At 40.7% G+C, this 14,876-nt stretch overlaps 1 protein-coding gene across 2 annotated transcripts in view; it reads right to left on the bottom strand.

The window, feature by feature from the left end:
• LOC124616685 (uncharacterized protein C18orf19 homolog A) overlaps positions 1–14,876 on the bottom strand; it is a 70,450-nt gene that overhangs the window by 7,465 nt on the left and 48,109 nt on the right. The gene's annotated exons all lie outside the window — the stretch shown is intronic.

Genomic DNA, 14,876 nt, shown 5'->3' with positions numbered 1-14,876 from the left:
GCCAGTCAGAATAATAAAACATGACACTTCATATTTCAGAGAGCTTTAAAGCTGCAACGTAATCAGTTGAACTAATAATAGGATAGAAATTTTTTGCCAAAGTTTATCCAACAAGTGGTAGTCTGGAAATTCTAAGGAGTTTTGTAAATATGTTGGCTGATGCTGTGTATGGCAAAGATACACAACTGCTTTCTGTTACAAATACCATAATGAAATGATTTGGTGACCAATAATATTGTTTCTTACATTTGCGGAATACCATTCACATGGTCTTATCTTAATCTTGAGTATTTCTACCAAGTTTCATATCAATGATATTAAAATTGTTACACAGCACTACTTACTGCCTTTGTTCTTGATTAGTGAATTTTACAAAGGTCCCACCTTCATTACTCGATAGCCTGTTAAGCTGAACGAACCAGAAGTTGTTGATATGAACATGAAATAGCGAAGGCAGCGCAGGGACAACGTGCGATACAAATCCTTGTATAACACTTCAGTTTAATTGGCAAGAGGAGGATAAAAATTGAGCTTGCAAACGGGATACGGACATACATTAAGTACAAAATGGTACAGAAGAAATGGCTAGAGGAGAAATACAGCATGTACGACTATGGGTACAACCTACAAGAAAATTAAAAAGAAATCTGGGGGAGGGGGGGGGCTCAGATGGCAAGTCAGTCGTGAAGAATAAACAAAACTGTTATAGTCCATCCCTGTCACCTCTAGTAATGTCTGTTAATGTCAAAAATGCTGGGTTGGAGTTCACATTAAACAGTAGCTGCCCCATAACTGGCTGTGTAAATTAGTTTTTGTTTGGAGGAAGGCAACAGCATACCACTTCCAATAGGACCATACCTAGCAAAGCACTGTGATGTCCACCCTTCAAGATGGTGATAGCTTTACCTTTTTCTTATAAAAAAGAAATGAACACCGAAGACCATGTTACAGAAGAGGACACAGATGACGGTGACAGCACTGGAAAACAAAGATGAAACATGACACCTTGAGCAGATGCATTCCTTCTGAATTATGAACTATTAAAATCTTTGGGAAAACCAACCATGGCAGAACCACTATGCCCAGTATGCAAGATAGGAGACAGGTGAAATACACTCAGCCTGCAAGAATAATCCCTAATCCAAAGATGGGATGTTGTGTAACAGTATGCTGCAGCCAGGACTTTATTAGGTACCTTAATTGAGGTACAATATGCCACCAGCCATTTTTTTAAAATTTGGATGTGATTTATTTCCTGTATTATTAAATAGTTTTATAGCCACTGCATACTGGATCACATGCAGCTAGACGCTATGGTCATGGCAATGAGTCTAGCTGCATATTGTCTACATAATTTATTATAACACTTCCATATGATGCTGAGCCTGCAGTGGCTTGAAAGCTAATTACTGGTACAGAAAGTAAATCATTTCAAAACTCAAAAAGCTAGTGGTTGCATAATGTACTCAAGTAAATCACCAATTTAATTCAAGTTAGAGTTTGCAATTCAGAAGCGATACAGTGTTGGTTTGGTAATACTCCTAACTCACAGTATTTAAGAGAAGAATGGAATGAAGGTGAAAGTTATCTGGAACGAATAGCAAAAGCTGTCTAGATGAAGATCAATTTGGGTTTCTGAGCAATGTAGGAGCTAACAAGGCAATAGTTATTGTACAACACACCCTGTAAGAAAAGCAACCCTACATACACCATATTTGTAAATTTAGAGAAAGCTATTTCCTGAGACACACTTTACAATTCTAGAGATTACAAGGACAAAAACGTTATCTACAACTTGTGCAGAAGCCAGACAGCAGGAGAAGGCATAAAAGGGAAGCAGTGATTCTAGAGGGAGCGAGTGAGATAGGATTGTTGTCTATGCTTGATGTTAGTCAATCTGTACACAGCTAGCAGTAATGGAAACCAACGAGAAATTTGGAAAGGAAATTAAAGTCAGGAGAGATGAAATAAAAACACGGCTTGCCAAAGACATTATGATTCTGTCAGACAGTAAAGGTCTTCAAAAGCTCGGCTGAACAGAATGGATCATGTCTTGAAATGGGTCATAAGTTGAATTAAATCAGATAATGGAGAAAGAATAACACTAAATTTAGTAGCCGAGTATTGCTATTTGGGCAGCAAAATAACTGACAATAGCAGAAGTAGAGAGGACACAAAATGCAGACCGGCAATAGCAAGAAAAGCATAAGATTTTTAAGATCTGAAGATGACAGTAATGTCTATGGAAACTGGTTGTCTTAAATAAAGAAATATTTTATGCACTCTACGCTACTGAATGTTTTTTAGAAAGTTTGAGATATTCTGGCAATCACGGTTAGCAATCTAATGCATCGTTATCCACTTCCTCAAACTATCAGTAAATAAAATAAATATACTGTTAACTTCTTGGCATGGAGAAAGGCAGCAGCTTCATAATATAGTGAGCGTTTTATACTGTCTTATGTCAGCTGGTGTAAAACTAATCTTATGTTTCAAAAAGAGATGTAACTGATAGTTCATCTAAATCTGAATAATCTAAAAGTGAAATATTTGTTAAGAAAGAACTGTTTAGTTACAAATTTCACTGAGGAAAAAAATGACTTTTGTCCACTTAATCACACATTTGATGAGTCACCTTCGGAACACAGCTACCAAACAGGGAATGATCCAAGCATTCTATCATTCTTCATGTCATTTTTGATAGAAGTTATTGTGCTGAGAAGGTTTGACACACAACAGTGTCTATTCATTTCTGAAGTACAGAAAAGTACAAATACATCATAAATAATGTTTGATATACAAAAATAAATGATCATCCAGTTATGATTCTGAATTAGCAATGTGTAAATACATTACCTACTGTTTAACTGATGCACATCTTGTCCTTTGTAGCTGCCTGTGAGGCAACTGTGCCATAAAACACAGGAAGGGATGAACATTTTGGATTATGTCTGCTTGATTTTAAAAGTTAGGTTAAAGTTATGAAATATTACTAACTATGTGACAGAGAAGTATGACACTCATTTCCAGTGGACAAGAAAATATCGAAAATTTACAAAACAATTCACCAAATGTTCTAACATGACAAGACCTATTTTGCAGATTGTTAACACAATGTACTTATTATAGATGTGCAATCTGTCCTCCTCCTCCAGTGATTAACCACTTACTGTAGCACCATACAAAATAACAGGATAATTCTAATTACAATTTATCATTGACAACTTTCATCCCTCACACGAAAGAAAACAATATAATCTGATCACAAACAGAAAGTAAACGACGATGTGTGATCCAAACAGACAATTATGGAAGTGTGGTTCTGCCTTAAAAATGAAGAATTTGTGTTGGGTCAACACCTAAAAACATGTTTTGGTGGAATATAACTGTTATCAGTGGGTTCATTCATTTTCTGTCAAATAAGATGTAAAGAAATATATACCATGCAAAATTTTACATGTTATTTGTCATAAAGTAAATGAACCTGCTGAAGATAGTGAAATTTCACCAGAACGCGTTTTTGGGTGTTTAACAAGAATAATTTATTTGCTCAATTCATAATTGTGTAAAATCAATGATTTTTATTTCTTTATTTAGTGGAGCAAAGAATACATCCAGGACAGTAGTTGTTATTGACTTGCAGCTATGAAGGAACACTAAACTGCTGACATGCACTGGAACTATTGGAATGGGTTACCAAAATCACTTCACAAACTATTGAAGCAAAAGGGGTCTATAAAATTCTTCATATCTGCAACAACTGTTAATTTGTAAACCACCTTCCAACTCAGAAATCAGTTTTTATACCTATAATGATGTCTGTGACAAATCTTAAGAGTGACAGAAGGACAATCACAGAAAGTACTCCAGAAATATTCAGCACATGGCAAGGCAGGCACTAGGATAGCCCAGCCCACATTATTTTAGTGCAATAGTCATTTTATCGATATGTATTAATAGGGACAGTAAAATATGAAGAAGAATCAGTACTCCAGCAGTGGCTGAGCAGTGCTTTTGCATAGTGGTAGCAGTCAGCACAGGCCAGGGTGATGCTGTTGTTGCTGGAGTGCTGTTTTACTGTCCCTGTTAATGAAAATCAATAAAACGAATATCGCACTAGACTAATATGCGACTGCTCTGTCAAATGGCCACAAAAAATAATTTTGTTTGCAGCAAGAAACAAACTAATACTAATACTAGTTTGGGTGTCACACGAAAGACTCTTAGGAGAGACATCATGTACATAAGAAATCAAAATGTTATTTATACATTTATATACCATTTGGTGCTCCAATAGGTATAGTAATAAATACGTGTATTTGAATGCAACATTGTGTCAAAATTTCAATGTACCCCCCCCCCCCCTTCCCACACATACACACATACAATACCTGTGGTAGCACACATTAAACAAATAATACAATTGCATATACTTGTTATATGGATTCCTCACCAACAAAATACATGATACATCTGGAGTATCCTGTCTAAATGTGCATATACAGAAGTTAACATGATTCTAATAGTTTCCATGCAGCTCTTGATGGAAAGTGATGTGACAGGGATAAATCTTTGTTGACGGAGAAAGCATAGGGCACTTGCCTAATTCATGCCACTTCCTCGTGTGATTGCTTGGGAGATAATGTGCGGATCAACTGCAACAGCAGCAAGAATATTAATTTCCCCCTCTTTGTCATCACTTGTCCCCTTCTGTCAATTTGTCCAGGTGTTACACTACCACTTCCACATAATTGGTTGAAGAGGTTGATAAATAATTGTCGAGAGGGCTGACATATACTGGGATATCTTTCCGCATACATCTTACAAGAATGAACTGCGTTCTTCCCACTCTCCATACATCATGAGCATGTTGGCTTTTTCCGCATTGGTAAATCCCATCATTCACTCATGACCTACAGCTTGGACTGTCACACACTAACTGAATAGCAAGTCACAAAGCACTCAAAGAACACACAAACACACTGTAAGCTTGTAAGCATATGTAACAGGTGTCGGTGTGAAAACTTCGCACACTATGATATCTCATAAAGGACTAGGACTACACTCCTGCAACAAACACCACTGACATTCTAATTTACCCTACTTTTAGTTTGTTAATATCAACAGGCATTGCTCCATATAAAGAAGTGTATGTTTGCACAAGAAATACACTACAAGTATTATTACAATCTTTATTGACCAAAAATAAGAACCCCTGACTACCAATACATTCTGTGAAAGCTGCACACCAATAGCACTTTCCATTTCCGCAACATTTGCGGTGCAAGTTTCAGGTGATTCACCATGTGCATATACACTAATCAGCCAGACCATTATGGCCACCAACATACTACCGATATAAACCCATTTAGAACTGCACGACTTGTTGGTTGTTTGAGCAGAGTTGTGGTGAGCGTCTTCAACACTCGGTGAAACCAATTATTAATTAAATTTGCCAACAGCTATGTAATACAGATGTTATTTTATTTTATTTTGGCTACTTGCAATCAAGTCTTTGAATGAAGCATTTGGGACAAGACGACATCCAGGAGTATATGGCATGTATCAGTTATTTTTGAGATATGCACATGGGGCCTGAACATGATAAAGTGGAATGCCAAAACTGGTAATCAAAATAAAATAAAATAAAATAACATATCAATTACACAGGTGTTGGCAAATTTCATTGATAATTACTTGACCAGCTGATGTCCTATGTCCATGATGGATAAACAGAGACCCAAGGTGAAACCATGTCCAGACATTGTGGGCTTCAGTGGCCACCCGTCATTACAAATGTCAGACATTGTGGACTGGGCAGACTGGTAAAATAGGGCAGGTAGTGAACTATGGCAGAACCAACATCAGACGTTAATGCTGGGCACAGTACAACTATGTCCGAACACACAGTGCACTGAACACTCCTAATGTGAGCATCCGCAGCCAAGCCATATATGTGCCAATGTTAACACCATGACATCAGCAACTACGACTGAGGTGGGCATGTGATCATTGGCACTGGATGTTGGCACAGTGGCAGAGCATTGTGTGGGTTGATGAATCCCAGACCCTCCATCATGATGATGAGAAGGCGTGAATCCATCGTCTTCCAGGTGAACAGCTCCTTGACACTTGTACTGCGAGACGCAGACAAGCTGGCAGCGGCTCCATTATGCTCTGAGGAACATTCACACAGGCATCCACACGTCCAGCGGAGCTCGTGCAAGGCACCATGACAGCCAAGGAGTATCAACACTGGTTGCAGGCCAAGTACGCCCCCTCCCCTCCCCCACCTCGTCACATCTGAATCTGATCAAACACATCTGGGATGTGATTCAATGTGGCATCAGAACTCGACAACATCAGGTGTGGTGTCAACTCCCTCCAGTGACCTACTAAGGCCTCACTGATTCCATATTACGATGTGTCGTCGCTGCTATCTATGCCAAAGGTGGACATATTGGCTATTATGTAGGTGGTCATAATGTTCTGTTTGATCACAGTATATACTGTATGGCAATCTAGTAGGTATATAAAAATGCAAGTATTTGAATATAATGTGTCAAAATTTCAAAGCAATCTATTCTGTGATTTACCATTTTTAACAAACATACATTTACAGCTGCATAAATAAAAATGTTTGTTTGCACAAAATCTTAAATCTCCAACTGCTATGAAATTTTGACAGCATGATGCAGAGGGAGGAAGGAGAAGGTGGCATACAGAGAGAGAGGAACAGAGGTGGCAGGAGGAGAGGTGAGAGAAGTGGGAGGAGAACATGGACAGAGAATGGGAGGGAGGCAGTGGACAGAGAAAGTGGGAAAAAGAGATTTACAGAAGAAGGTTATGGCCAAAGAGAGGAGGAGGAGGAGATTGATAGAGACGGGGGAGAAGAAAATTAGAATGTGTCTCCAATTCCCACACATATTAGAAATGTGTGCTTTCTCTTTTCTGTCTTTTCCATTTAACCAGACTGAACCACAGGAATGAGTGGCAGGAACAGCTAGCAAATGAAATAAAAACTAAGTGTAGCTGTGTAGCTTCAGTTTCTAAAATAAATACTGCCTCAACTACGGACCCACAGACAGAACTTTCCCCCGAAGAAAATAAAAATGGAGCTGAGGAAACATCATCCAAGTTAGAAAATTTAATATGCAAATATGGCATTAGGTAAATTCTAAAAATTAAATAAAGGCTGCAATCTGTGATGGAGAACCTCGATTTGAAAGTGTGTGGTTTATACAGTGTGCCATGCAACTGCAATGAAAAATACTTCAGGTATGCAGTCCATATGATGTCAGAGGACTGCACTAAAACACAGGACAGAAGCTTACAAAAGACAGAGATAGCAAAACATAGCCTTAAAAAAGGGTTGTTATCAATTTTCAAGACATCAAGAAGTGGTCATACAAGTCACAGTTCCTTTTATAGCAAAAATAGCTCTAACATTAGTGGAGCCCAGTAATGGGAATTACAAGACCAAATACTCACAAAGAGCAAAAATTAAAGATGTAACACCCAATATGTCAGGTGGTATTGGAGAGTGTTCTCAGATTTCTTTCTATATTTGCCCCGTGAAATGGATGGGGGAGGGGGGGCTCTGTACTTCCTTCACTGCCGATTTACTAAATTTATGCATGTGAATTCTCCAAGGTTATGTCACTCCACCTACAATACGCAAAACCACCGCTATACGAAGGCTACATCAGTCAAGCAGTCCATCATGAAACATTTCAGAGTTACAGATGTAAGTGGTAGTAAATTGAAATTGCAAGACAGTGAAACCGTGGGAAGGTGACAAATGACAATGTGCAGGTTGGGGGCTCATCCACTCTGTAAGGCAAGATAAGCAGCAGTCTGATGCAGATCTGATAACAATGCTGGTACATGTACAAATGTTTCGGAGCACATAATTAAGTGCAGATTGTTGGAAATGGAACTCTGCAGAAGATGTGTTCCATGTTGACCCAACAACATCATCAATTACAATTGCAGTGAACAAAGGATCACTGAGATTTCGCCATGTATCAATGGTAACATGTCTCCTGGTCAGATGAAGCATGTTTCTTGTTGCACCCCAGGTTGATAGTCGTGCCTGAGTATGCTGCCATCACAACGAATAGCTGCTCAAAACCACCATTTCATGAGCACAGGTCGGTGGCAGCAGAATTGTGCTATAGGGTCAATCGCCGTGAACCTATGGCAGTAATTGAAGGCACCATAACAGCTTTGGACAATGTGAACATTACTATGGGCCACGAACACACTTTCATCCTTGAAGTCTTCCCTGACGGTGATGGATAACTGTCCATGATACATGGCAAGAACTGTGTTACAGTAGTTCAAGGAGCATAATACTGAATTCATGTTGATGTCTTGGCCACCAAATTTGCCTGACATGAACATGATACATCACATAAGACAGGACCATAATTTGCAAGAAATGTATGACCTGTGCAGAGACATCTAGTGCCACATAGCTCTGGAAACCCATCAAAGATTTATCGAATTCATGCCATGCGGAAAGGCTGCTGTATTGCATTCCAGAGGTGGTCCAATGTACTATTCAACAGGTGGTCAATGTAATGTTTTGGCTCTTAAGTGTACATAGTTGAAGCAAGTATATGGAAAAACAGAATTTTGTTTTAACACAACTCTAAAAATTTTGTGATATTTTTTAAATAAAAATTCTAAGCTTTCAACGACGGATTTCATTGCCATCATCAAGAGTATGTGTGTCTATTAAAAGTTGTCAAAGTACACTCCATCTGTTTGATAATCCAACTCACAGTAATTTGAAGAATGGTTTAGAATCCACGTCTGCTCAGACCAGATATTGTACTTACCTCTGAGACTGAGTTAACACTAGACCTGTGGAATCATTTAAATTGGCTGTTTTGAAATTCTTTCTAGAACAATACATAAAATAAAGAATAAACAACCACTCACCTGTAGCCAACTAATGTGTGGTACACAAAAACATGCAATTTATACTAACTTTATAGTTTTTGTTCTTTTCCAATGGAAGTACACGTATTAACAACAAACAATCCAATACAGACTCCCATGGCCACAGGAATCTGTAGTAAGTTTCAGAGCACAAATCCAATGGTAGTGAAACAGAATGACAGGTAGAAACTAGTAGTGATGTGTCCAGAGAAGTTAAACCAATAGCCGTTACAGCAGCAAGAAAAACTACTGCATCAGAACTAACTTGCCATTCAAGAACAGATGGTAAAGACAGGGTCGAAAAGGTAAGTGTCAGTTACTTTCACCATTTTTTGATGGCACAGGATGAGAGATATTGAATCAAATTGTGAATGCAGTTAGAAGACTGTAAAAGAAAGTGTTTTACACGAGACTATTGAACAAGCACCACTGAAACGTTGAATTTTAATGGTGTGTATTTTGGGGAGCTCTCTGTAAATGACATAATATTAAAACAACATTCCTTCTCAGACTATTGTTACATTCCATCCTGGATTTTCCATTGTTTGATAATATTAAAACATAAAATATTGTGCAGAGAAACGGAAGCCCAAACTTAACTTGGGTTTTATTTCTGAGCTACATGCACTCACTGCAATTTTGTATGCTTGTGTCCTTCCTCACGCCAAGGCAATTGAAATTGATACCTTTTGTTCAGAAAACTGGGAACCATAGTTCTCTCATAATACAATGTCAAGATATATATTATGAGACATTATGAAATTACTTACATTTAGATACCAGTGAACAATGGTCCACAAGACTGAAGAGAGACAGTTTCCTTTGGCAAAAAAAATTAATTTTATTTATTATTTAAAAGTTTTACTGAAAATGTTCCTTGATTTACAGTATGGGACAACACTTCACAACTGTATAGCTCGACACAGGATTACATAACAGAGGGTTAGTAAGTCACATAAATTTAGTATCAAATTTGAGTTAGCAGAAAATATCTGTTCAATGTATTTACCTACTCTGAAAAGAATGAACATCAGCCAGAGAATCAAACCCTTTCTAAATATATTGTAATGAAGCTTATTCCTTAGAAACGAAAGGAATGTGACTACAGATAATTTTTTCACTTCTTTGCGGACAAAATATGGAAAAGTGAATATATAAGCTTTGTGGGTACAGTAAACTGTTGGGGAAGAAAGATACAAACTTCACTGACAAGGGAACCTCCCCAACGCACCCCCCTCAGATTTAGTTATAAGTTGCCACAGTGGATAGGCCTTGAAAAACTGAACACAGATCAATCGAGAAAACAGGAAGAAGTTGTGGGGAACTATGAAAAATTAAGGAAAATATACAAACTGAGTAATCCATGCGCATGATAGGCAACATCTGGGATAGACTGAACTCAGGAGCGCCGTGGTCCCGTGGTTAGCGTGAGCAGCTGCGGAGCGAGAGGTCCTTGGTTCAAGTCTTCCTTCGAGCGAAAAGTTTAATTTTTTATTTTCAGACAATTATCAAAGTTCAGGCACTCACACATAATCAACTTCGCTCTCCAAAATTCCAGGACATGTTCAGATTTGCTTGGACATATGCAGGATTTGACGGTCTACACACGGAAAAATTTGAAAACATTAAAAACATATGTTTTGACAGAGCACAAGGAAAAGTGAGCGACTGTGAAACTGTTGGATTCATTTGTTGCAGTTTATGTGACAAACTCTTATGTTTTCATCACTTTTTTGGGAGTAATTATCACATCCACAAGAAAACCTAAATCGGGCAACGTAGAAGAATGTTTTTACCCATTCGCCAAGTGTACAAGTTATGTGGGTCGACAACATATTCCTGTCATGTGACGCACATGCCGTCACCAGTGTCGTATAGAATATATCAGACGTGTTTTCCTGTGGAGGAATCGGTTGACCTATGACCTTGCGATCAAATGTTTTCGGTTCTCATTGAAGAGTCACGTCCTTTCGTCTACTAATCGCACGGTTTTGCGGTGCAGTCGCAAAACACAGACACTAAACTTATTAGAGTGAACAGAGACGTCAATGAACGAATGGACAGATCATAACTTTGTGAAAATAAAGAAACATTTTTCACTCGAGGGAGACTTGAACCAAGGACCTCCCGTTCCGCAGCTGCTCACGCTAACCACGGGACCACAGCGCTCCTGCGCTCAGATTATGCTTGATGTTGGCTATCTTCGCATGGACTACTCAGTTTGTATATTTTGCTTATTTTTTCATAGTTCCACACAACTTCTTCCTGTTTTCTCGATTGATATGTGTTCAGTTTTTCAAGGCCTATCCACTGTGCCAACTTATAACTAAATCTGAGGGGGGTGCGATGGGGAGGTTCCCTTGTGAGAATGCACCACTATACGAAACTACTGTCTTGAAGTGCGGACACAGCCTTAGCCTCTCTCTCAGTATGCTTCACTCCAATGCAGAAGCTGGGGCCGATTCTAAATCTCTTCCAGAAAATTGAAAATCTATTCTAATAATAAAACTGTAAAACCAATGTGTTTGTGCATCTGTCTGAACACACTATTCTCCAAAACTACTAGATGAATTTCCAGGTGGTTTCCAGAGGTATCTTGAGCATTGCTTGGAGCAACATAAAGGCTTTATTTCCTCAAAATCTTAACACGGAAAAAAAAAATGAAAGAAAGAAAAGAATACTGTAATGTAAAACTGTCTGCTCCGCTTAGTAGTTCGGATGTTTAATCATCATGTCATAGTACAACAAAGAACATATTTAAAAACAAAGATGATGTGACTTACCATACGAAAGCGCTGGCAGGTCGATAGAAACACAAACAGACACATACATACACACAAAATTCAAGCTTTCGCAACAAACTGTTGCCTCATCAGGAAAGAGGGAAGGAGAGGGAAAGACGAAAGGATGTGAGTTTTAAGGGAGAGGGTAAGGAGTCATTCCAATCCCGGGAGCGGAAAGACTTACCTTAGGGGAAAAAAAGGACGGGTATACACTCGCACACACACACATATCCATCCACACATATACAGACACAAGCAGACATATTTAAAGACAAAGAGTTTGGGCAGAGATGTCAGTCGAGGCAGAAGTGCAGAGGCAAAGATGATGTTGAATGACAGGTGAGGTATGAGTGGCGGCAACTTGAAATTAGCGGAGATTGAGGCCTGGTGGGTAACGGGAAGAGAGGACATATTGAAAAGCAAGTTCCCATCTCCGGAGTTCGGATAGGTTGGTGTTGGCGGGAAGTATCCAGATAACCCGGACGGTGTAACACTGTGCCAAGATGTGCTGGCCGTGCACCAAGGCACAGGGTGATCCTCATTACCAACAAACACTGTCTGCCTGTGTCCATTCATGCAAATTGACAGTTTGTTGCTGGTCATTCCCACATAGAATGCATCACAGTGTAGGCAGGTCAGTTGGTAAATCACGTGGGTGCTTTCACATGTGGCTCTGCTTTTGATCGTGTACACCTTCCGAGTTACAGGACTGGAGTAGGTGGTGGTGGGAGGGTGCATGGGACAGGTTTTACACCGGGGGCGGTTACAAGGATAGGAGCCAGAGGGTAGGGAAGGTGGTTTGAGGATTTCATAGGGATGAACTAACAGGTTACGAAGGTTAGGTGGATGGCGGAAAGACACTCTTGGTGGAGTGGGGAGGATTTCATGAAGGATGGATCTCATTTCAGGGCAGGATTTGAGGAAGTCGTATCCCTGCTGGAGAGCCACATTCAGAGTCTGGTCCAGTCCCGGAAAGTATCCTGTCACAAGTGGGGCACTTTTGTGGTGGTTCTGTGGGGGATTCTGGGTTTGAGGGGATGAGGAAGTGGCTCTGGTTATTTGCTTCTGTACCAGGTCGGGAGGGTAGTAGCGGGATGCGAAAGCTGTTGTCAGGTTGTTGGTGTAATGGTTCAGGGATTCCGGACTGGAGCAGATTCGTTTGCCACGAAGACCTAGGCTGTAGGGAAGGGACCGTTTGATGTGGAATGGGTGGCAGCTGTCATAATGGAGGTACTGTTGCTTGTTGGTGGGTTTGATGTGGACGGACGTGTGAAGCTGGCCAATGGACAGGTGGAGGTCAACGTCAAGGAAAGTGGCATGGGATTTGGAGTAGGACCAGGTGAATCTGATGGAACCAAAGGAGCTGAGGTTGGAGAGGAAATTCTGGAGTTCTTCTTCACTGTGAGTCCAGATCATGAAGATGTCATCAATAAATCTGTACCAAACTTTGGGTTGGCAGGCCTGGGTAACCAAGAAGGCTTCCTCTAAGCGACCCATGAATAGGTTGGCGTACGAGGGGGCCATCCTGGTACCCATGGCTGTTCCCTTTAATTGTTGGTATGTCTGGCCTTCAAAAGTGAAGAAGTTGTGGGTCAGGATGAAGCTGGCTAAGGTGATGAGGAAAGAGGTTTTAGGTAGGGTGGCAGGTGATCGGCGTGAAAGGAAATGCTCCATCGCAGCGAGGCCCTGGACGTGTGGAATATTTGTGTATAAGGAAGTGGCATCAATGGTTACAAGGATTGTTTCCGGGGGTAACACATTGGGTAAGGATTCCAGGCGTTCGAGAAAGTGGTTGGTGTCTTTGATGAAGAATGGGAGACTGCATGTAATGGGTTGAAGGTGTTGATCTACGTAGGCAGAGATACGTTCTGTGGGGGCTTGGTAACCAGCTACAATGGCGCGGCCGGGATGATTGGGTTTGTGGATTTTAGGAAGAAGGTAGAAGGTAGGGGTGCGGGGTGTCGGTGGGGTCAGGAGGTTGATGGAGTCAGGTGAAAGGTTTTGCAGGGGGCCTAAGGTTCTGAGGATTTCTTGAAGCTCCGCCTGGACATCGGGAATGGGGTTACCTTGGCAAACTTTGTATGTGGTGTTGTCTGAAAGCTAACGCAGTCCCTCAGCCACATACTCCCGACGATCAAGTACACGGTCATGGAACCCTTGTCCGTCGGAAGAATGACGATGGATCGGTCAGCCTTCAGATCACGGATAGCCTGGGCTTCAGCAGTGGTGATGTTGGGAGTAGGATTAAGGTTTTTTTAAGAAGGATTGAGATGCAAGGCTGGAAGTCAGAAATTCCTGGAAGGTTTGGAGAGGGTGATTTTGAGGAAGAGGAGGTGGGTCCCGCTGCGACGGAGGACGGAACTGTTCCAGGCAGGGTTCAATTTGGATGGTTTCTTGGGGAGTTGGATCATTAGGAGTAGGATTAGGATCATTTTTCTTCGTGTCAAAGTGATATTTCCAGCAGAGAGTATGAGTGTAGGACAGTAAATCTTTGACGAGGGCTGTTTGGTTGAATCTGGGAGTGGGGCTGAAGGTGAGGCCTTTGGATAGGACAGAGGTATCGGATTGGGAGAGAGGTTTGGAGGAAAGGTTAACTACTGAATTAGGGTGTTGTGGTTCCAGATTGTGTTGATTGGAATTTTGAGGTTTTGGAGGGAGTGGAGCTGCAAGTGGGAGATTGAGTAGATGGGAGAGACTGGATTTGTGTGCAATGAGAGGAGGTTGAGGTTTGCTGGAAAGGTTGTGAAGGGTGAGTGAGTTGCCTTTCCGGAAGTGGGAAACCAGGAGATTGGATAGTTTTTTGAGGTGGAGGGTGGCATGCTGTTCTAATTTACGGTTGGCCTGTAGGAGGATGCTCTGAACAGCCGGTGTGGATGTGGGAGAGGAAAGATTAAGGACTTTTATTAAGGATAGGAGTTGACGGGTGTGTTCATTGGCTGAGTTGATGTGTAGGTGAAGGATTAGGTGGGTGAGGGCAATGGATTGTTCAGTTTGGAACTGGTATAGGGACTGATGGAAAGAAGGGTTGCAGCCAGAGATGGGAACTTTAAGTGTGAGGCCTTTGGGGGTAATGCCAAACGTCAGACAAGCCTGAGAAAATAGAATATGGGAGCGTAATCTGGCTAGGGCGAAGGCATGTTTGCG

This window comes from Schistocerca americana, chromosome 5 (genome assembly GCF_021461395.2).
Source record: "Schistocerca americana isolate TAMUIC-IGC-003095 chromosome 5, iqSchAmer2.1, whole genome shotgun sequence".
Classification (NCBI taxonomy): Eukaryota; Metazoa; Arthropoda; class Insecta; order Orthoptera; family Acrididae; genus Schistocerca; species Schistocerca americana.
The sequence above is the reverse complement of the archived record's forward strand: the minus strand, read 5'-3'. Positions and strand labels throughout refer to the sequence as shown.